Source organism: Ochotona curzoniae, unplaced genomic scaffold, assembly GCF_017591425.1.
Source record: "Ochotona curzoniae isolate NIBS_2020 unplaced genomic scaffold, NIBS_Ocur_1.0 scaffold_3208, whole genome shotgun sequence".
Classification (NCBI taxonomy): Eukaryota; Metazoa; Chordata; class Mammalia; order Lagomorpha; family Ochotonidae; genus Ochotona; species Ochotona curzoniae.
In genome coordinates this window covers 38,411,028-38,433,675 of record NW_024467106.1, presented here as the reverse complement: position 1 = coordinate 38,433,675, position 22,648 = coordinate 38,411,028, and the positions used below count along the sequence as shown (strand labels likewise).

Genomic DNA, 22,648 nt, shown 5'->3' with positions numbered 1-22,648 from the left:
TATTTTTTTTTCTTCCCTACTTCTATCTACTTCAGTATTGCAAACCACATAATAGTCACTTAAATTGGATGATGGTGACAAAATTCAAAATGAGATTAGCTTACGGAAAACAGAAGTCTGTTCCACTCTCCTGAAAGTCACCTCAGTATTGTGGGGCTGTATAATGTTCACAACCTTATGGGTTTCTGAATTTTAAAGCCTTGAACTTAAAGAGAAATATTTCACCTTCAGCACTAGCTTTTACACACCGCATCAATATATTAGCCAGTATGATGGAGAGCGAAAAAGAAGGTCCTATTCACCCACATTTAAAGACACTGTGTGATAGTTGCACTCAAAATTCTCACCATTTCACTTTCTATAGTAATTCATCATGACTAAACCAAACTTTGAAATTATAGAATAGTCTGATATAGAACACTGTAGCTAAAATTTTGTAGTTCTATTGTACAAGACATGGATAATTGAAACTATACACTGCTAGTAGACCCCAGGACATTTCTAAACAAATATTTCCTGCAATACGGTATAAAAAGAGATGAAATTTTTAAATTTAATTTTGATTCCTTGAACTACCAAAAATTTTCATGCAAAAACAAAATATTGTCAGTGATATATACAATTAATGGTGATTTAGACAAAGCTGCTTTGTATTCTTAAAGATGAAATGCTGGGTATTTACTTAGTCAATACATTTAGATCAGATCTATACACATATTGTGAAGTGCCACATTTCCCAGAGACTCGGTAATATACACTGAATCCTTATTCAATCTCTCCATATTCTTTTGACCAATCTAATAGAGAAAGGGTGTTGATTAACTTAGATAACCTAGCATTGAATAAATCATAATCTATTTTGTCCCACTAGATTTTTTTAAATTTGAAGTTATTACTTGTAAGGTCTTCTTTTAAGCAAACAAAAACGCTGTTAAAAAAGCAAATCTCACATTCTCTTTACAAACCAAAAAAGAGGCATCAACGAATTTCCCTTGTCAATTGCATTTCCAGCCTCTGAGTCTACCCTGAGCTATTTCCCTGATCTGCGAGACAAGGGATTCTGCCTGCCAGCTTCCTGAGCAGATCTAGGGGAAAATTAACACATCCACAACTGAGCTCAAGCATTGCTGACATCTGCTTTACTCGTTTTCACAGCACACTTGCAGTGCACCCTATTGCCTTCTTCTTATGCACTGTTTTATCATGTGGCTCATTTCAAGAAAATGCATTTAACTTTTAGGTACTACTCTGCGGTACGAAGTGTGGCAAATAGGAAATAAAACAACCTTGAAAGAGCATTTTCACATATATGCAGCCATAATAATCACTGAATATCAAGCCTCAGAACTTAAGCTATACACTCCATAGAAGCTTATGAATCCAAGGATAATGTACATATCTAAAGAGAGCAACCTCATGTTTCAATACTATGAGAAGATAATAACAAGAAATCATTTCCTTACACGGATTACAGTTTGCAGCTCTCCTAGAAAGGAAATAAACCACAGCTCTTACGCTTGCACTTCTCTAATGGTGCTTTTTTTAAGGTCAGGAGAATGAGAACAACATTCAGGACTTTCACTTGATTTTAAATTAGAGCTTCTATGTTGTCCACCAATTACTTGATTGGCCTATTTGTGTTAAACATTAAAAGCTTTAGTGTAGATTCCATAAAACTTACAGTTTGTCATTAAATTAAAGCCATCAAAGACTACATTGCATTCTATATACTAAAGTTCTGTTAAGAAATTTATACTATAAACAAGATTTATAATACATGGTAGCATGCACAATGAGAGGAAAAAATGAACAAATTATGCTTTGCATCTAATAAGAGGGATGAAGTATTTTATCTGCCAATAATGAGCTTAATTGAGTTGTTCTATAAATATCATTATTGAAACAACATTTTAATGTATGGTATACATTATATTCAATATGATTTGTTCTCTCAATTAGTCATTAATGGTTTATTATTGTATCTGCTATTTTCTCTAAAAAATTTCTCCAGCTATTGTATTAATCTGCATAAAAATTTCATCTCATATAATACCTTTATCTTTTTTAAGCAAAATTGTATGTCTTAAAAGTAACATAAAATATTACAACACAATATTTATGAGGAAAGTTAAAAAAATAAGTTGACTGCTTTTTCAAATTAGTAAGTGTCCATTTAAATGGCTATGATAAATTTAACAGATTGGATAACTCTCACTTGGAAAACACATATTAGACATGTTCTCAACATGTTTATCATCATGTTAAATATGTAGGCACAAACAGGTTGGAGATGAGGAGCTGAATTCAAGTAGAAACATTAGGAAATACAATAAAGATCAACAAATTTATTACACATTTCATGCTTCAGATAGAAATTCACAGTTACATAGCTAGTAGAAATATTTTGGATAAAGTTTTCTTTTTTCACTGCAACAGAGTTAGAACACTTTACATATACAAGTGGACAACCTACCTAGCAGGGCTAGACCACAGTACCAGCTGGTGAGTGTCGGGACAGGGGATAAATCACATTAGGCTATGCCATAACACAAACCAACATATGAAAGAACAGTGTCTGGGACTAGATTCTGTGGGGAATGTGTGGGCTCACCCTTGAAGGACTGCAATACCCAGTGATTGGACAAGGAATGGGGGTGTTGACAGGCTGAGCTAGGCGTGATCATAGAATTCAGGAGTGGGCCCAGTGGTGAAACTGTGGGCTCTCTTCTGATGGGTTGCAGCTCCCTTTGAAGAGCTTGAGAACCAAGGATGATGGTAGGCCTGGCTGGACAGCCTATAGCACCCATGATGTAAGTATGGGCTGATATTGAGGTTGGCTGGGCTGAGCTAGGCTCCAGCACCCACTGATCAGGGATGAACTGAAACAGTTGGCTGCACATGCCAGCATGCACAGAGCTAAGGCAAGGTGGGGATCATTGGGGTCACTCTGACTAGCTGTGTTTCCCTCCTGTGTGTGTAAAGGCTGAGTATGTGGTAAGCAAGATTGGGTTGGACCTCACATCTATTTGTTTGTGTATAGGATGTGGCTGGGGACAGAATTGGCCCCCAATAATTGCTACCACCAGTGTGTTGGTTAATGTAGGTGACAGACTGAGCTGGACCTCATACTGGCTGGTTCACATAGGGGTCAGTTTTGGGATCACCTCAGGTGAGCTTTCTTTGGGGGATGCCCCAATTGGACTCTGTGGAGTGCATGTGTCAGAACTGGGCTTCCTCAGTTGCTGAAGCCCATGCATATGCCCAGATGCACATGGGAGACATGACAGCTCATTGAGGCCTGCAGAAGACGTCCAGTACCATGGCAGAAGATTGAGGGCAGAAAAAATTGGAGAACACTCCCAGCCAAACTTTAATAGCAAGTATCTGGGCAAATGGAGACTCCAAGGTAGACTATTAGCTAATGTGCCTTGGAAGAATGTCGTCAACTCTGAAGCAATGAAATTAACAGTATCTCAGAATGATTGAAACCACTTAAGCAGTACACTTAGAACAAGCTCCAAGATACCGGAAGAAAATAAATAAAAAATAAATAAAGGAAACAATTGTTTCATCCATTCTCCCCCATTCTTCATCCCTTTCTACCCTAATCAGTGGTCCACATGTACTCACATCCTTCTCATCTATGTAAACATTATCAAAAACAGAGCAAACTTACTACTTAAAAGAAGAAATCAGAGAAATTCTCAGTGCATGTTAACTCTTACACAGGGACATTGAGACTGTAGATGACTTATTCCTCTGAAAAACATTTAAGAATCCCTGAAAAATTAAAACATGGAATGACACATGACTCAACAATTCAAATTATATGTACCCAAATACATGAAAGTGTATAATCATATAAAAATTTACATATATATGCCAATATTAGAGTTATCTTTGGTATCTAAATTGGAAAACGGATCTAATGGCCGTCAACTGACAAAAAGAGAAAGTATAGTGTTTCCATTAAATAGAGTATTATATCAAAACAAAAATTGAAGTGCTGATAGATGCTTGGAAACGTTATGAAAATATCCAGCCATAAGTATAACCCATTGTCTTTTCTCATTTACATAAAGTGTCCAGAATAGGCAAGTATCCCTAGAAGATTTCCAGCTGCCTAGAACCTGGAATGCTGAGGTAATGTGGAACTGAGAAGTTAAGGAGAATTTGACACTGACTATTAATGTGTAGGCAGTTCCCCTCTAGGGTAAACAAAGTATTCTAAAATTAATGTGGCTATTATTTCACAATTTTACAAATATATTGAAATCCAATGAATTATACCATTTAAACAATTTTGCATTTTTGTGAAGATACACTACAAAGTTGTTAAAATTAACATCTGTACCACTCTGATAAATATATGCCTAGTATTAAATTTATATATCTCTGCATATAAATAAAAGTAAATAAATGCATATATTTGTATCTAAAGGAAAGTAAATGGAATAACATGTGGGTCTCGCAGTGGTATTTGAAATCTTGAAAGAATTGTCAACCTTTGAATAGACAGATATTTTTTCATTCTAACTGTATTACAAATCAGTACTTAGTCAATGTTCTGACACAGAGTTTTAATTATTGAGATTTACAGACTCATGGGGGAAAAACAGTAAAAAGCAATAGTAAAACATTCATATTTCAGGATTCCTTAAGGAGAAATCTAGGTTGAATAAAACGTGAATATTTTGGTCCTCTGATTTTTAAACAAATGGTTTGCTAATTGGAAATTTTGTCCTAATGCACTGTAACGATCCTCTCACTTCCAGAATATTCAAGCTTTGCTGCATGTACATGCATTTCAATACTTACTTTTTGCTGACTGTTCCTTATCCCCAGATACTGGGGCAGTTGGAAGGCTGAGTGTGGCTTCTCCTCTTGTCTTCTCCCTTTCCCCAGATATAGGAAGAGGAAATAGGGAGTTTGGAGCCAGTGTTCACACCCACTTTCCCTAATTCTTGATCCTTCTCACCCTGATCAACAATGTAAACATCATCAAAAATTTTAAAAGAAAAATAAATTTAAATTTTTCTTATTCATTTGTTTATTTTTATTGATTTCAAACAATGAGAGAGAAAAACATCCAGCTTCTGGTTCATTCCCCAATGCCCATAATATCCTAGACTTAATCAGGCAAAAACCAGGAGTCATAATTGTACCAACATTCCCCATATGGACATTAGGGCTTATTGCTTGAGCCATCATCTTTCAGGTTCGTAACATCAGCAGGAAGCTGGATTGAAAGCATAGACACAGGCAGGGCTTGACCTTGGCGCTTAGAAACAGATGCTGGATACCCAAGCAATGTCCTAATCCACTATGCAGCAATACCCACCTCCAGTTTTCTTGTATTTCACTACTGGTAATGTGGTTATTTTTATTCCTAATGTCACAACTGTGAGAAAAATATTACAAAAACATTCTAACCATGAGTATGAATTCATTTTCTGCTTTCTGGGCATTTGTTCCTCTCAGTCTATAATTATGGAATCTAAACTTCCAGCATTTTCTCTTTCTGCTCCAGTATTCAGCAATAACAACAACCCATCTGATTCTGCCATCCTTGAGTAGGTTTGAATATCTTAACAAACACTCTGATCTTTGCTTCTAATCTTCTGCAAAATGTGCTTCATTGCATTTATGTTTGTGAATATTCCCAATAGCAAGAAAGCTGGAATCTATTTTTTTTATGACAGTAAAATGAGCAAAATCAAATCTTTTGCTTCCTGTTTTTGCTACAATGAGGGAAAACGTCTTTCTTTTTTAAAGAGTTATTTATTTTTTATTGGAAAGGCATGTTTAGAGAGAGACAGAGAGACAGCAAGAAATATCTTACTTTTGCTGATTCATTCCTCAAATGGCCACAACAGCCAGAGCTAAGATGATCTGAAACCAGGATCCAGCACCTCTTTAAGGTCTCCTACAAGGGCACAAGGTCCCAAAACTTTAGACATCCTCCACAGCTTTCTCAGAGCCTAAGCACAGAGCTGGATCTAGAAGCATCCAAGACATTAACTGATTCATGTCCTTATGGGATGCTTGTGCTTGCAGGTGAAGGATTAGCCACTTGAGCCATCTTGCCAGTCCTGAAATATAAATATAAAATATATCTATAAAATACAAAAATATAAAGAACACTTTTACAAGTGTATGTTTATCCACGAGGAGGATCCTTAGCATCATCTGAGCGCACAGTGGGCTCTTGGTGTCGCTTTTGTGTGACTGCCACTTGCCATTGATAATTGATTTTCTCTCCTGCAAGAGAAGAAGAGGTGGGAGGATGCAGTCTGAGTGGTTTCCTGAAAAAAAAAATATATGTATATTTATGTTTATGATTAGCATTTTGGTGTAGTGGGTAAAGATAGCACCTACAATGTGAGCACCCCATAGTGGCACCCTTTCATTTTCCTGGTGCTCCATTCCCCATCCAGTTGCCTGTAAATGGCCTCAAAGCAGCAGCAGATGACCTAAGTGTTTCGACCACTGCACACGCATGGGAGATTCTGATGAAGAAAATAGCTCTTGGCTTCCATCTGGCCCAGCTCTAGCCATCATGGCCACCTGGGGTGACTCAGTGAATAGATTTCTCTCTGTGTTTTTCCTCTCATTGCAACTCTTTGAAATATATATTCACATGTGTGTATGTGCAAATATACATTTGAAATATATATTTGAAATACATATGTGTGTGAGTATATAAATATATAGAGTTAAATTTATTATTCAAATTTATATAAATATTTAAATATACTCATTGATTCCTAAAACTCTTGTCATCCATATAAAACACCTGGATAGAATTCCTGAAACCGGGCTCCTGGTTTCAGATTGGCCCAGACTGACATCTGTAGCTACTTGGGGAATAAATCAGCAGGTGAAAGATTTTCCTTTTTCTCTCAATGTCACTAACCCATTTTTTCTTCCTTCTCTTATATTCATTAATTCTCACTTGGAAGACAGATTTTAGAGAAAGGATAGATAGAGAAGCTCTTCCACATGCTCACTCACTCTCCAAATGGTCTCAACGCCCAGAGGTGAGCCAATCTAAAGTCAGAGTCCAGGAGCTTCTTCCTGACCCACCTAGATGGATACAGGGTCTCAAGAACTTGGGTCATCCACCACTGTTTTTCCTAGGCCATAAGCAGAGAGCTGGTCAAGAATTTGGGCTGCTGGGGCACAAAGCAGAGCCCATATGGGATGCCAGTGGCACGGGGTGGAGATTTAGACTTTTGAGAAATTTCACATACCATTGTTGACCTCCTTTTCAAACAAATAACCTCTTTAAAACACAAGTAAATGAGTGGAACTGAAACAATAAGCATGTGGACTCCACCTACCCATTTATTTCACACCAGCTTAAAATAACAGAAATTTGGGTTCATGAAGGTTAAGGACATTATTTACATAAAATCATTTTCCTCTACATTTTAAAAATTAAATTAATAAGCAGCAGTAAAGCACTGAGTTCAAATAGCATGGAAAAATTGTTCAAAGAAAGTAAACACTGTTGTGGCCTCTTTTTTTTTTTTTAAGATGTATTTATTTTTATTGGAAAGGCGAATATACAGAGAGGAGGAGACTCCAATGACTCACTCCCCAAGTGACCACAAAGGCCGGTGCTGCGCCAATCCAAAGCCAGGATCCAGGAACCTCCTCCAGGTCTCCCACACGGGTGCAGGGTCCCAAAGCTTTGGGCCGTCCTCAACTGCTTTCCCAGGCCACAAGCAGGGAGCTGTATGGGAAGTGGGGCTCCCGGGTCAGATCCGGCGCCCATGTGGGATCCTGGGGCATTCAAGGTGAGGACTGTAGCCACTAGGCCACGCTGCCGGGCCTCATTGTGGCCTCTTAAGATATTCAAGCATATTAAAATAAAAAATAGCAAATAGCCTAAACTGTGAAATAAGTCAAAAATAAAATAAATCAAAAATAGAAGAAAATACACCAAATGTTTTTGAAAGAACATGTAAGGATAATTAGGGTCTCTGATCCTTGGTGAAATTTTCCTTTGAAGATACAAAATCTTGCTTGTCCATTTTATTCCTTTGGAAAAGCGCATCCCTCCTGCTCATTGTCCTTCTATAAGACTAGACACTGGGCTTTGGATGAAGGCCATATTGAAATGTGAATTATACCTCCTTAACATCTAGTTGAGTCAGGAATTCACTTTGGATAAATGCAAATGGGTACCCAAAAGCTGTTTACATGACAAAGTCAAAGTGTCAACCTCCATCTCTAAGCTTTCATCACAAAGAAGCGAGGAGATGCTGTCTTGATTTCAGCTTATGGTGATAATGGGAAGGTACCTGTCATTCAAACCTTTCTGATGGCATTTTGTTTTGAGCAAGTTAAGATGGGCAGTCCAGCCTGTGATTGTTAATTATATTCCATGTTTTTCTCTCTAAAATTTTGTGTAAAAAATAACTCCACTATTTTCTTGGGTCTTTTTTGTAAACTTGCCTCCTGATTATGAGTAGCACATTTCCATTCTTAAAATGCTTAATAAATCTTGCGTTTGTACACTGAAATTGTCTGCATAAAAATGCAGTGGAACAAAATGTGTGGGGCAAAAGCCAATATTGTCTTCACTTTTTGCAGGAAATTCCCCACAACAAGACACAAGAAAATATACCAACAGATGATAGATAGATGAAAGAAAAGAAGGAAGGAAGGAAGGAAGGAAGGAAGGAAGGAAGAAAGAAAGAAAGAAAGAAAGACACTAAATACTAAACAGAATTATAAAAAAATTCAGGAATATGGTGACAAGACATCAAGAAAGAAACTGAAAATGAAATCATTATTGCGTGATCTAGGTTAAGGCCTAATATGTATTACCTATGTTCTTTCTTTTTGCTTGCAAAGCATTTTAAGCACAGGGGTCCATATAGCCTAAGAAAGCAGTGATGATACAGCCTATGCAGGCAGCACCTCTCCTGCCCATATAATTCTTTCTGCCTACCTTTGAGTCAAATGACACTCACTGGGCTGAAAATGCTGCAACATCCCTCAGCATGCATGTGGATTGGGTCTGGTGGAATGTCTGAATGAATGGGCTTAGGCTCCAGCACCTGCTGGCACTCATGTGAGCCAGGGTAGATGTGGAACAGGTGGGGCTCGGTTGCCAACACCCACCTGCGAGAGCCAGAAGGTGTGGGTTGGTCTGGCAAGGATGCAGTACCTCCGGTAAATGTTAGGACTGGAGATGGGCCAACTAAGGCTAAACCAAACCCCCCAGTGTGCGCAAGGTTCACTGCTGGGAGCTTGAGGAACTCCCCGATTCTGACAGTCCCAGCTGGCGAGCGTGAGAACTGAGACTTGGGACAATCCTACCCAGTCTGGGCTGCGGGCTTGGCATACATGTGGGCTATCCCCAAATCAACCCTTTTTTTGGTAAGAAAATGAATGGGAATATTATCATGCCTACCAAGACTCTAAAACTTGCTCAGACATTTTCTGAGGAAAGTTTAGCCAACTTTGTAAAAACTATTTTATTTTTTTTTTTTGTTTTTGTTTTTAAATAAAAACTGTTTTATTATAAGCACATGTTTTGTTCTTTGGCTCTCTAAAAAGCTGACAAGCAAAATGTGTTCCTCATTCCTCCCCAACCCCAACTCACTAAAAAAAGCAGCTTTGGTGAGCTTTGCTGCTGACCAGTCTGCTTTTGTTTTGACTATACTACCGTACATCCGGGAATCCTTGTGTTGTTTGGACTTTGTTTAGGGTCATCTGACAAAGCCACGGTTTTCTCCTGTGACAAATCCAAGACACGCTTTAAGATCTTGACTCTGTTGAATATTTCCCTTGGAAACTCTTCTTTCATCCTCAGATGATCTGGCTGTAACAGTTTCGGCTTTCATCAGGCAAAACGTTTGCTCAACTTTAATAATTTAGCCAGAATTGTGTAAGTTTATACAACTGAGAAGTCTGTATTTTGGCAATTGTAACTGATTTAAATCTTTCTTTTTATTTATAATGTAAACAAATTATTTTTTTTTTCTTATAGTAATTGATGATGTTGGGGACAGACCAGTGTGTAAGGCGACTAAAACCAAGACTCTATGTGAAAATAATTTCTAATCTCTTCCCTGGCCAGTAGAATGATAGTTACACTTCATAAGGTTATTATAAATATAAAATTAGGTTTATCTATGAAAGCCTTTGAAAGTGCAGACTATATATGTCTTTCATATATGCCTTTGAAAAAAGCTGTGAAAGGGTAACATTTCTGCCTTTTTTAAAGATTTATTTTACTTTTTATTGGAAAGGCAGATATACAAAGAGGAGGAGAGACAGAGAGAAAGATCTTCTTTCCACTGATTCACTCCCCAAGCAGGCTCAATGGCCAAAAGTGCACTGATGTGAAGCCAGGAGTCAGGAGCCTCTTTCCAGTCTCCCACACGGGTGCAGGGTCCCAAGGCTTTGGGCTGTCCTCCACTGCTTTCCCAGGCCAAAGGCAGGGAGCTGGATGGGAATGGGGTCATTGGGATTAGAATTGGCACCCATATGGGATTCTGGTGCATGAAAGGCAAGGCCTTTATCTGCTAGGCTACCGTGCCGGGTCCTCTGTCTTTGCTAATTCCTAAAATCTTATTGTATTTTCTGGAGAAAATGCTATTATATTAATTCAAAATCTAATCATTTTTCATTATTTTTTTTCTCGTTTAGTGTGAGATGTTTGCTGTGATGTGTGGCAATGTGTATTTGCTCACAAAAGCTTTTTGATATGCTATTCCCTGTTAGAAGGCAATCAAGTTTATTGACCAATGGAGAAAAATGGATTTTCTTGAGCTTTATATAAAGGGTATAGTAAATCTAGTAGCTGTGTAATTAACTCAATTATGTAAGCAATAAAGGCATAATTACAAGATTATTAATATGTTAAAATTATAACAATTTTTCTGGCATTTAATTAACATTTGCCAATGCAAGTTACAGCAAACTAAATATCAATTAATAAAAATAGTGACATTTATTTAAATACACTATTAGTTATCGCAATTATAAAATTGTTATCACTGGCCTTCAAAATTCTGATTAAGTGTGTAGGTATTCCTTACAATTTTTTATGTTAAAAATTCAATTATATTGGTGTCCTGTAATTTTAAATTGATTATACAGTGTTTTCAATAATGGGTCTTGATAGTCTCTTAAGTATCAATCCTTTCGTATTTGACATGCGTTTGTTTAGAGCCAAATATACACTACCACAGAAACCAGTCATTCTTAAACACTCTGTCTTCTTTTAAAGTTCCTACTTTTATAAATCTTAAATTGCTTTTTAAAAATGCATACAAGCTATTTGATCATACATCTATAGAGAAACACCAGATCTGGTTTTTGCATAACTGTGCTGAACCTGTGATTTTCGTTATTTTTGAGGTATCCATTGGTGCTTACAGTTGATTGATTAAAATTTTCTATGTAAATTCTCTCTGACACACTGTAATCTTAACCACCTGGGCAACATTTAGATGTTACCTGTTTAGTATCAATTTCTGAACCAACTTTGGTTCCTGTTACCAAAAATTATGAAATTGTGTAGGTTCCTACTTAAGAGGAAGATGTCTTAACTAGTGTAAAATGTCTATTAAGGTCATATCAATCTCAAAATCTCTCTCTATATATAATATATATATTGAAATATATATATTAAGGATATATATTCATTTAAAGGTTTCTACCCCCAAGAAAGTATAAGAAGTTTTAGAAATATATTAACTTGACCGTGGTGGTGGCTCAACAGGCTGATCCTCTACTTGTAAAAGTTGACATCCTACATGGGTGCCAGTTCATGTCTGTGCTCTTCCCGTCAATAACTTCCTGCTTATGCCCTGGGAAAGCAGCAGAGGATGGCACAAGTTTTTGGGACCCTGCACCCACATGAGAGACCCAGAAAAAACTCCCGGAGCCTGATCCCTGGCTTCAGCTTGGCACAGCTTGTGATGTTCCCGCCCATTTGGGAATGACCGAGCGATGAAAAATCTTCCTCTCTGTCTTCCCTTCTCTCTCTATAAATCTGCCTTTCACATATAAAAATAAATAATCATACTGAAAACAAAATGAAGGAAATAAATCTTGCTAAAGATAGAGCCTTAGTTTTGTCACATCCACTGTGTAATATTATGAATTATTGTTATTTTTACTTGGAACTTAATGCAATTTTATCAATGCACAGTATACAAATCCTTTCTTATAGAATTTACTTTAAATGATGCCAAACAATGCATTAACATATGGAAGGATCTGATAAAGTTTACAGTAGAGAATCTTAAAATGTTTTTCCAACATTAAATTTAAGCCAACAAGATTTTAATTCACATTTACTAATCCACCCTTACTAACCTGTCAATAAATAAGAACACAGAATCGTTCCATTAGAATTATATTAAAAGTTGTCATAAACTTTAATGTATGCTCTGTGCCAAATTTCTAATTGCAAGATATGCCTTATGTTGAAATTTTAAAATGTACATTTTAGAGCTTTTTTGATCAATCTAAGAACTTTAAAATGAATGTGTTCTTCTTAGGTAAATCTTTGAGTTCTTGAGGGAATATGTATCAAAGTATATGTCTTTGTTTCTGGTTAACTAGGCAAGAACACAAACCTTCTTCCCAGAAATAAGATAGGTGTTGGTGTTCAGCGCTGAGCCGTACTCATGTGCTATAGGTGTGTGGACAGACTGATATCATATCTAAAAATAAACAGGGTAATTTTACAGAGAAAATGTCTAAAATACCATATTTTTAAAGTGAATGTTCTCATGCTTTCTGTGTAGTTTTATTGTTTATGCATTGTGAAACATTTTTTTTAATTCTCACTTTTTTGCGAAGATTTATTTATTTAAAAAGCAGAGTTAGAGAGAGAGAAAGGCAGAGAGAGGGAGAGATTTTCTATTGGCTGATTCGCTCCCCCAAAATCCACTATAGCTGCGGCTGAGCCAGATCAAAGCCTTGAGCCAAAAGCTCCGCCTGGACACCTCAGATAAATACAGAGATCCAAGTACTTGGGTTGTCTTCCAGTGCTTCTCCAGGCCCTTCAGGTGCGCATATAGAACGTACTGTCTCAGGCAGTGACTTCACCTGCAACGCCCCCAATCAGCCTCTTTTTATTTTTCATTTTAAACACACATTTAAATAATATATTTACATTCATACACACACACACATATATACACTTGTCTCTAGTTTTATTCGTTTAAACTATTTCAAACTTGTACCAGTGTATTATATGCTATGTAATTTTCAATACATGTTTCTTTGTTCTGTTTGTGGATTTTTTTCAGTGTTTGTTTTTTGCAACAGTGCTTCCAAAATCATTCCTAAATGTTGATCTGTGCATGCAATTCTAGAGTAAAGAGCTGTTATTAAGACAATGACTCTAAGTTTCTTGTTGCAGATATTGACAGCATAATTTCCAAATGGTGTTCCCAATTTGCACTCCTAACAGAAGTCCATGGCTATTTCAATTGATCAGCATGTCCTCCATAAAGGTTCATATCATGTTTCATTTTCAATTTATCCATTCTATCAGCTGCACACTAATAGTTAAATTTCACTCATTTCATGAATAACTATTTGAACATTTTTAATAAAGATTCATTTATTTTTGTTACAAAGTCAGATATACAGAGAGGAGGAGAGACAGAGAGGAAGATCTTCCATCTGATTATTCACTCCCCAAGTGACCTCAGCAGCCACAGCTGCACCAATCCGAAGCCAGGAGCCAGGAAATTCCTCCAGGTCTCCCTCGAGGATGCAGGGTCCCATAGCTTTGGGCAGTCCTCAACTGCTTTCCTAGGCCACAAGCAGGGAACTGGATAGGAAGTGGAGCTGCGGGGACTAGAACTGGTGCCCATATGGGATCCTGGCATTTTCAAAGTGAGGACTTTAGCCGCTAGGCCATCATGCCATCTCTTGAACTTTTCTTAATGCCCATTGCTTATTGACCAATGGAAAATTCTTATTTGTGAAGAGCTTATATAAGCCTTTATTTGTTATTGGACTATCTTTTCTCAAAGTCATTTAGTTACATATTTTTGCTAGATGTGTGAATTACATATATTTTCTCATGTTATCTGGCTTCATTTTCACTTTAGAGCATTTTGTTTAATGCTGGATCTGAACAGGATTTATGTTAGCAAACACTCTTCCATGTGATTTTTGTCGAAAAAAAATTTATCTACTTCATTGTCATGAAAAACTATCATTGTTCCCAAAGTGCATTATTTAGATTTTATCTCTTAGATCCATTATCTTACTGTTAACCCTGAAAATGATAGTAACAGGTAACAATCCCATTGAAATGAATGTTTTTAATCAAAAGTCAATAACACAAATTCTATTGGTTATTATTTATTATTATCACAAATACAATTTAAGTATTATATAGTTGTAATGATATTTGACACCTAAATCAAAATATCTGCTAGCTTTGTCCTTCTTTTTCAATTTTCTCTTGATTGTTTTGGATTTTAAATGACAATATGTATTTGGGAATGAGATTGCAAGTTTACACAAGTGTATAAGCTTATAAGATTTCCAATATGCTTTCATAAACTTATAAATTAGTTTTAAACCACCAATTTTTCAAAACCAAAATAATTTGTTTTGGTCTTAACAACTCACACAAAATTATGTTATAACTATAGCGGTATCGTGCATATTTTGTTACATTTATTCATATACACTTGAAACTTTATAATATTATATGTATGCCTACTTAAACATTTTGTTTTGTTTTCTTTATACAATAATCTTGTGTCCGATAAACTTGATACATTTACTTTAGATAGAAAAATGTGTCCACAGAGTAATTTAGATTGTCTATTCAACAACAGTTTCAGCAAATATAATTTTCTTAGTCCTCATTTGATTTTCTTTACTGTGTGTGTGTGTTTATGTATGTGTGAATATATACTTGGGAAGAAGATACTTAATACAAATTTTTCCAGAAGTGAAATTGCCAATGTAGTAAATCCAAGAAAGAAATGATGGATTGAAATAGGGAAATAAAAAATTGCAAGCCTACAGGGCCTGGCGCAGTGGCGCAGTAGTTAAAGGTACTCGCCTGGCACGCCCGAGATCCCATATAGGCACCAGTTCTATCCTGGCGGCCCCACTTCCCTTCCAGCTCCCTGCCTGTGGCCTGGGAAAGCAGTCGAGGAGAGCCCAAAGCTCTGGGGCCCTGCACCTGCGTGGGAGACCCCAAAGAGGCTCCTGGCTTCGGATCGGCATAGCATTGGCCGTTGTGCTCACTTGGGGAGTGAATCATCGGGCGGAAGATCTTCCTCTCTGTCTCTCCTCTCTGTATATCCGCTTTTCCAATAAAAAAAAATAATGATAATAAAATAATAATAAGAAAATTGCAAGCCTACAAAAAGAGAAAAACAAATGAAAATGAAAAAAAAATAGTGTAAGAAATATATTGGACATACTTGGAAACAATCTATCATAGTTGGAAAAATATCTAAAAAGATGGGTGAACACCTATTCCAAAATTAGTAAGCCACAGGTGGCAAGTATAATAGGGCAAGAAAACTGAAGAAATCAAGAAGACTGAAAAGAAGAAATCTACAAAGAAAATCACTCAAACCAGGTTTTCTTAGAAAAGTAAACAAAATCGATGTCACTTGCAAAATAAGTGAGAAAATAACAGGGAAGACATAAATGACTAATTACAATCACAAACAGAGAAAATATTATTAATATTGGTCAGGTGGACATTAAACAAGAAGTCCATGTCCACAAATTAGGTAGCTTATATTTACCAGGCAAATCCCTTAGAACGCGCAATCTCAAACTTCAAATAAGGAAGAGCCAGCAATCTAGGATGTCTCTCATAGTGAGACCTGAATCTATAATTAATAATATCCTCAAGATAGAAGCTTTCCAGTCCAGATTGGTTCACCGGGGACTTTTGATAAACACAAAACTTTACAAAGATTTTTCAATCTGTAGTACAAAAGAAAATTAGAGGAAATGTTTTCTAACTCCTTCTATTAGATGAGTACTACCCTAATAGCAAATTAGCCCAGCATATTTTAATAAAGGGATAATAATGATTTCTGTGAACATTGATTTTAAAATCCTTAACAAAATTAGCAAATTGAAACCAACAATGCATGAATTGAGTCCTATGTAATAATAATCAAGTTATATTTATCCCATCAATGGGCAGAACTGGCTTAGCACTTAAAATCACTTAGTTTAATTCACTGTATCACCAAGATATAGAAGAAAAAACATCACCTCGCCAACAGAAAACATTTTAAAAATTCAGCATCAATTGTGATTAAATACTTATTATAAAGTAGGAAAACTATTTCACCAAATGAAGAACATTTACAAAAATTCTATAAGGAGCATCCTATTTAATAGTGAATAAATAAATGCTTTTCTGAATGAGAGCATGAAAAGGTAATATACTATCTTAGATTCAGTCTCATCATGGAACTCATACTTACTACAATCATAAGGAGAAAAGAAATTAAAGATATCACGCCCAGCGTGGTGGCCTAGCGGCTAAAATCCTCGCCTTGAACGCCCAGGATCCCACATGGGCACTGGTTCTAATCCCAGAAGCTCTACTTCCCATCCAGCTCCCTGCCTGTGGTGTTGGAAAGCAGTGGAGGACGGCCCAAAGCCTTGGGACCCTGCACTCGCGTGGGAGACCTGGAGGAAGTTCCTGGCTCCTGGCAGTCATGGAAGGTCTTCCACTCTGTCTCTTCTCCTCTCTGCATATCTGACTTTCCACAAAAATAATTAAATCTTAAAAAAATAAAAGAAGTTAAAGATATCCATAATAGAAAGGAAAAAAATAAAGATGGTCTTTTTCTCCAAATGTGCAATTAGTTATGTGCAAAATCTCAGAGAACCAATAATAACAACAAATAATTCTTAGCACTGGTAATTACAGTTTGATTTCATGATGCAAATTAATTTATAATAAGCAATTTATTTCTTCATTTAAGCATTAAACGTTAGAATTTAAAAATAAAAAAAATATTTAAATAGCACCAAGGTTCTCAGAGATAAAGATCTAAAAATTTTACATTGTGTGCATGAGATAAACAAAAATCTGTGATAAACAATTGTATTTTTTTTAAAGATTTATTTATTTTTATTGAAAAGTCAGATATACAGAGAGCAGAGACAGAGAGGAAGATCCTCCGTCTGTTGACTCACTCCCCAAGTGACCACAAAGGCCGATACTGCGCTGATCTGAAGCCAGGAACCCGGAACCTCCTCCAGGTCTCCCACATGGGTGCAGGGTCCCAAAGCATTGGGCCGTCCTCGACTGCTTTCCTAGGCCACAAGCAGGGAGCTGGATGGGAAGTGGAGCTGCCGGGATTAGAACCGGTGCCCATATGGGATACTGGCGCGTTCAATGCGAGGACTTTAGCTGCTAGGCCACGCTGCTGGGCCCAATAACTATTTTTAACAAATATTGAGACAGTTCAAATTCATGAATTTGAATTTCAGTATAAAAAATGTATCATTTTTACCAGCTTGATCTGCAAATAACTCCAATCAGAAATTGTTAAGTAGTTATTTTGTGTATAACAACAAACGGATTCTGAAAATTAGATGGAGAAAAAAAAAAAAAATCCTAGGTACCAAAGGCCATATTTATAGGACAAAGAACAAGGACCTAGAATTGAGACAACATCATTTGGAGATTAACATAAAATTAGATTAAGACACTTATGAGAGAGAGGCAGACAAATTGATCAGTAAAATAGAACATAGGGTTTTAAGATGACAACAATATCCATATGAACATCTGGAAGATACTAATGTGTAATATTAATAATTTTTTCAGAATATTTCTTTATGACACAAAGAAAAGATTTCATTGAGTGTTATTTCTATCTTCCAAATTGTGCACTAGAAAATAAGGTAATACGATTAAAAACCCATTGTGGCCTTTTCTAATTCTATAATTAAAATCAAATTATTTATTTTTCTCTTCTGCTTACTTTAAGAGATCAAAGATTGCTAATGCAGAAGCAATCATTTATTTGCTATTCCCACTATTCCTCAATTTTAATTTTGTAGGAAAATTATTCACTTATTTATTTATTCAAACTGTATCAAAGTCATCCTTGAACCATATAATATGTTCTGCATATTTGACCATGTGCAAAGTTCTAGACTTTTCAGAACAGAAGCTGCAACCTCTCTGCTGCTCACTTACTTCATAATCTGCTGTCACACTCCTTGTTCAGCCTTCTTTCTCAATTATCATCAACATGTCAACTATTTACTAATCCCATCAAGTATTTCCACAGCTCTAACAAAAAAAGACCCTATGCAGTCAGCCCTGTCTGAAAAGCTAAATACTTCTCTAATTATAAAAAACTGATTACGGTTTACAATTCATTATATCTATGGCACATTAACACACAGAATTGGAATTCTGCTTTCATACTATTGCCATATTATTATATTGATGTTCTGTGCATTTTTAATGATTTTCAAAAATACATCCATACCTCCTCAGGAACTTATTCTCTTCATTAAAGTCTCAGCACTGCATCATTTCTACAAAATGTTGATTTTTGGTGATTCACTATTTTGAATCATACTTGTGTAACATCCTGTTCCACGGTTCATTGGTGAAGGATAGATATTCCAAGAAGTTTATTGAAATACAGACTCTTCTTGTTTTCCCCAGTTCTTGAACACTGGTGTGAGCGCTGGGACTTTTTAGGAAAAGCCTCACTCAGTGCTCTTTACACATTACCGACATCACAGACAAGGCAACTACGCTCGGATCCAATCTCTAAGACACGTATATTGCTGCCGCAAAGTAGAAGGCATTACGTATTTTATAAAATATTTTCACATCTTGAACACAAGATATTACTGAAACTTATGTTTTTTTCTATTTCCGCAGTTTCTCCATCCGTAGCCTTTAAAATATGAATAGAAATTAACAAGCACAAATAAAAGCCCTATGGATGACTTCATGGTTGGTGTACTTTAAAAATTGTTTTTTTTGCAAAAGAAACACTTGACATGCTGAACATTTAATTAATCTTAAATCCTTAAACATGGCGCTTATTCAAAAAACAATTACAAAACAATATATATATGCATACTTTTGTTCCACTCCAATATAAATTTTAAAGAGTGGCAGAAATCTCTATCAAACATAATTGATGGGAACATTTGGAATGTCCTGTTTGTTTATCTTTGTTTTGCTTTCCCATGAGTGAGAGCCACAAATCATTCTGCAGATTATCTCACAGAAAATGTGTTCAGAAAGACTGCACAGATGATATTCTATTCTGGAATGAAACTCTAACAGGAAACCAGTTTTTGAAATTTTTCAAATTAAACATGATTTTAAAAAGTTCCTAATTATTACATTTACCAGGAGATAATCAAGCAACTCAGAGATCTGTGTATATACATGCTTTATAAAGCAAACTGTTCTACAGATACACAAGCAATTTTTAATTTCATCACTCGGATATATAAAGAAAACAATGCTTTGTCCAATTATACATGTAATTGGTGGTTTGTACCCATGCCCTTTTAGTGCCATTGGGTGTCCTTATACAGGTTCAAAAGCATTGTTCCTGGAGGAGTGGACATTCATACACTGCAAATGAACATCTGCACAGTGTGCTGGTTTCCAAGGCTCACATTAGTATCACACTAATCCATGTGTATTTGCAAACTGTTATGATCACTGCTCAGAAATGGCATCAGTTGCAGCTGCAGCAATTCTGAAAATATTTCATACTTGTAATGGCTGGAACAACTACACAGAAATTATCATCATCTGACATCCATCACTGCAGGCTCCTTCACTTAATTACTCAAGTCAACAACTCCTGGACAGGAAGACAGTGAAATAGGAGCAAACACTCATTTTATCTATAAAACACATGTTTACTTTTTTCTCTGTAATTTGCACTGCCTTAGTTTTCCACCATCTTCCCTTTTTTCATTCACCAATACTGTTCAACACACAAATACAAGTTCCTGCTAATGCTAATCTGATATTTCTTAAAACCTGTTTGAGCCAGAAATTTCCAAAAAAATTGAAGTCCAACATAACATGGTACTATTACCGAAATTATTTTTCAAAATGTAACTTTAAGCAGATTCATATTTATCTCTTTATTTTTGTCCTTTTTTTTTTCATTTTCTCCTTTGTTTTTTATTTTATCTTAGCCAAGATACATTTTATCCTTACTGAAACATAAAATATTCTAAATTTACAGGATGGACAGATATCTTTTTCAATCTGATTGTTTGTCTCATATCATACTTTTTTTATTCATGTATTATGACCCAAGAATTTTTCCACCAAATTTACTTGGAGATATATATATATGATATATGATACATATATATATATGATTGGTATGGCCATTTTAGTAGTAAAGAACAGATGGAAGACCCCCTCCCATTTCTTAAAATTATTATTATTATTATTTTAATTGGGAAGTCAGATTTACAGAGAGACAGAAAGAAGGGTCTTTCATCTGGCTGCAGAGGCAGGAACTGAGCTGATCTGAAGTCAGGAGCCAGGTAGTTTCTTCCGGGTCTCCCAGGCCGGTCCAGGGTCCCAAGGCTTTGGGCCGTCCTCAACTGCTTTCCCAGGCCACAAGCAGGGAGCTGGAAGGGAAGTGGAACAACCAGGACAGGAACCCACGTCGATGTGGGATCCCAGTGCATGCAAGGAGAGGACTTTAGCTACTAGGCTATTGCATTCTGCCCAAGCCTAGGGATTTCTATGTGGAAGTAGATGTTTCTTTTCTTTTTGTATAACCTTTTCTAGCTCATTGATTCATTTTAACATTAGACCAACCCATAAGAATCACATACTATCAAAGACAGTTACTAATGGAATGGGTATTTGGCATAGCGCTTAAGAAACAGCTTAGTGGACCCAGCATGATTGTTGAACAGTTAAATCCATGCCTTTCAAGCATCAGGATCCCAAAGGGACGCAGGTTTATGTCCCAGTTGCTCACTTCCCATCCAGCTTTCTGCTTGTGGTCTGGGAAAGCAGTGGAGGATGGGCCAAAGCCTTGGGGTCCTGAAACTGCATGGAAAACTCAAAATAAACTCCTGGATTCGGATCAGCTTAATTCATGTCTTTAGGGCTGGTTCGGGAGTGAACCAGCTGATGGAAAATCTTTCTTTCTCTTCTCCTTTTCTCTGTATATCTTCCTTTCCAATAAAAAATAAAATAAATCTTAAAAAAAAAGGAGAAAGAACTTCAAACAAGTAACCTATATGGTTTATTAACATACCCAAGAACTTTATTTAATTTTACCTCTAATGGAACTTTTATTAAGAAATCAACATTCTTATATTGCCTTCTATTTTCATTAGCATTTTTATGATTCATTAATCAATTATAACTCTTAGAAGGTAATACGTATGTTGATTTCTAATTTAAATTTATAAATGCTATTTTTAATTTGAAAAGCAGAGAAGCATGGAGCCACACAGGTATACAAACACATGCGCATAAAAGGTGCAGAAAGAAATCTATCTATATCTATATCTGTATTTGTGAGGGGAGAGAGAGAGACCTTCATCCTCTTGTTTATTTTCCAAAAACTAAAACAGAGCTGAGCCAAGGTGAATCCATAGTCACAACGTCCATCTGGGTCTCCCACATGAGTGGCTGGAGCTCAAGTGCCTGCCTCACCATCTGCTGTTTTCCAAAGCACATTAGCAAGGAGTTAAATTGGAAGCAAAGTAGGCAGGATTTGAATCACCATTCCAGTCATCGGGTCCAAAGCTGTCCTTTACTTGTATTTTAATACACTTTAAAAAAAATCAAAACCCAAGGGCATATTGAAGTGATAAAATAATATGAGCAAGTTGGTATTCTTCAAAAATCTGAAGATTTCTTTTTGGTGACACATCTATTTCAATAATTAATCCAATGATTAATCACATAAGTAGAGTGATGTTTTAAGAATAGGATAATATTCTTAGATTGTAAAAACAAAGCAATAAAATACTTGGTAAGTGGATCATTAAAACACTTCTATGAAAATTTCCACATAAGTATAATTGTTTATCTGTTTATGCAACAGCACACGAATTAGTGGCATGTCTGAAGAAACTGTAAACATTTCTCTAATAAAGGAATAAATTAAAGACATTTTTAATTTCCATAACCATTCAAATGTCTACTAAAACCATACCAAAAAAATTAAGGATAATACTAGACCAGAAGAAGTAAAATTACTCCCATCTGTAAATCATACTTTTGTTCATTTTGAATACCCAAAAGAATTCATTAAAATTACAAGTGAAATGATAATTTAATAAATAAGTATACAATGCCTATTTGAGATAAAACTAATGAAGCAGATACTTTAATTAAAACAAAAATACTAAAAGCAGGAATCAATAGAAAATGTACAAAATTGATTGGAAAATATTTTAACAATTTCCAAACCTAAAAAAAAAAAAAAAGGTAAAAAGTCATCCTGGTTGTTTTGTACTGATGTCACACAGCAGGGAGACTTGAGCTCTAAGCAGTGGGTGATTATTTAACCAAATAGTCAATCTATTTCTATTTCCAGATATTTTTCAAAAGCCTGAGTAGGTGCCTGACAACACTACTTTATCACACTAATGGGCCATTAGAACACATTCCTTG

At 36.0% G+C, this 22,648-nt stretch overlaps 1 pseudogene; it reads left to right on the top strand.

Moving 5' to 3' along the window:
- The first annotated feature begins 6,111 nt into the window (after positions 1-6,111).
- LOC121145195 lies at positions 6,112-6,302 on the top strand (annotated as a pseudogene).
- Positions 6,303-22,648: the final 16,346 nt, after the last annotated feature.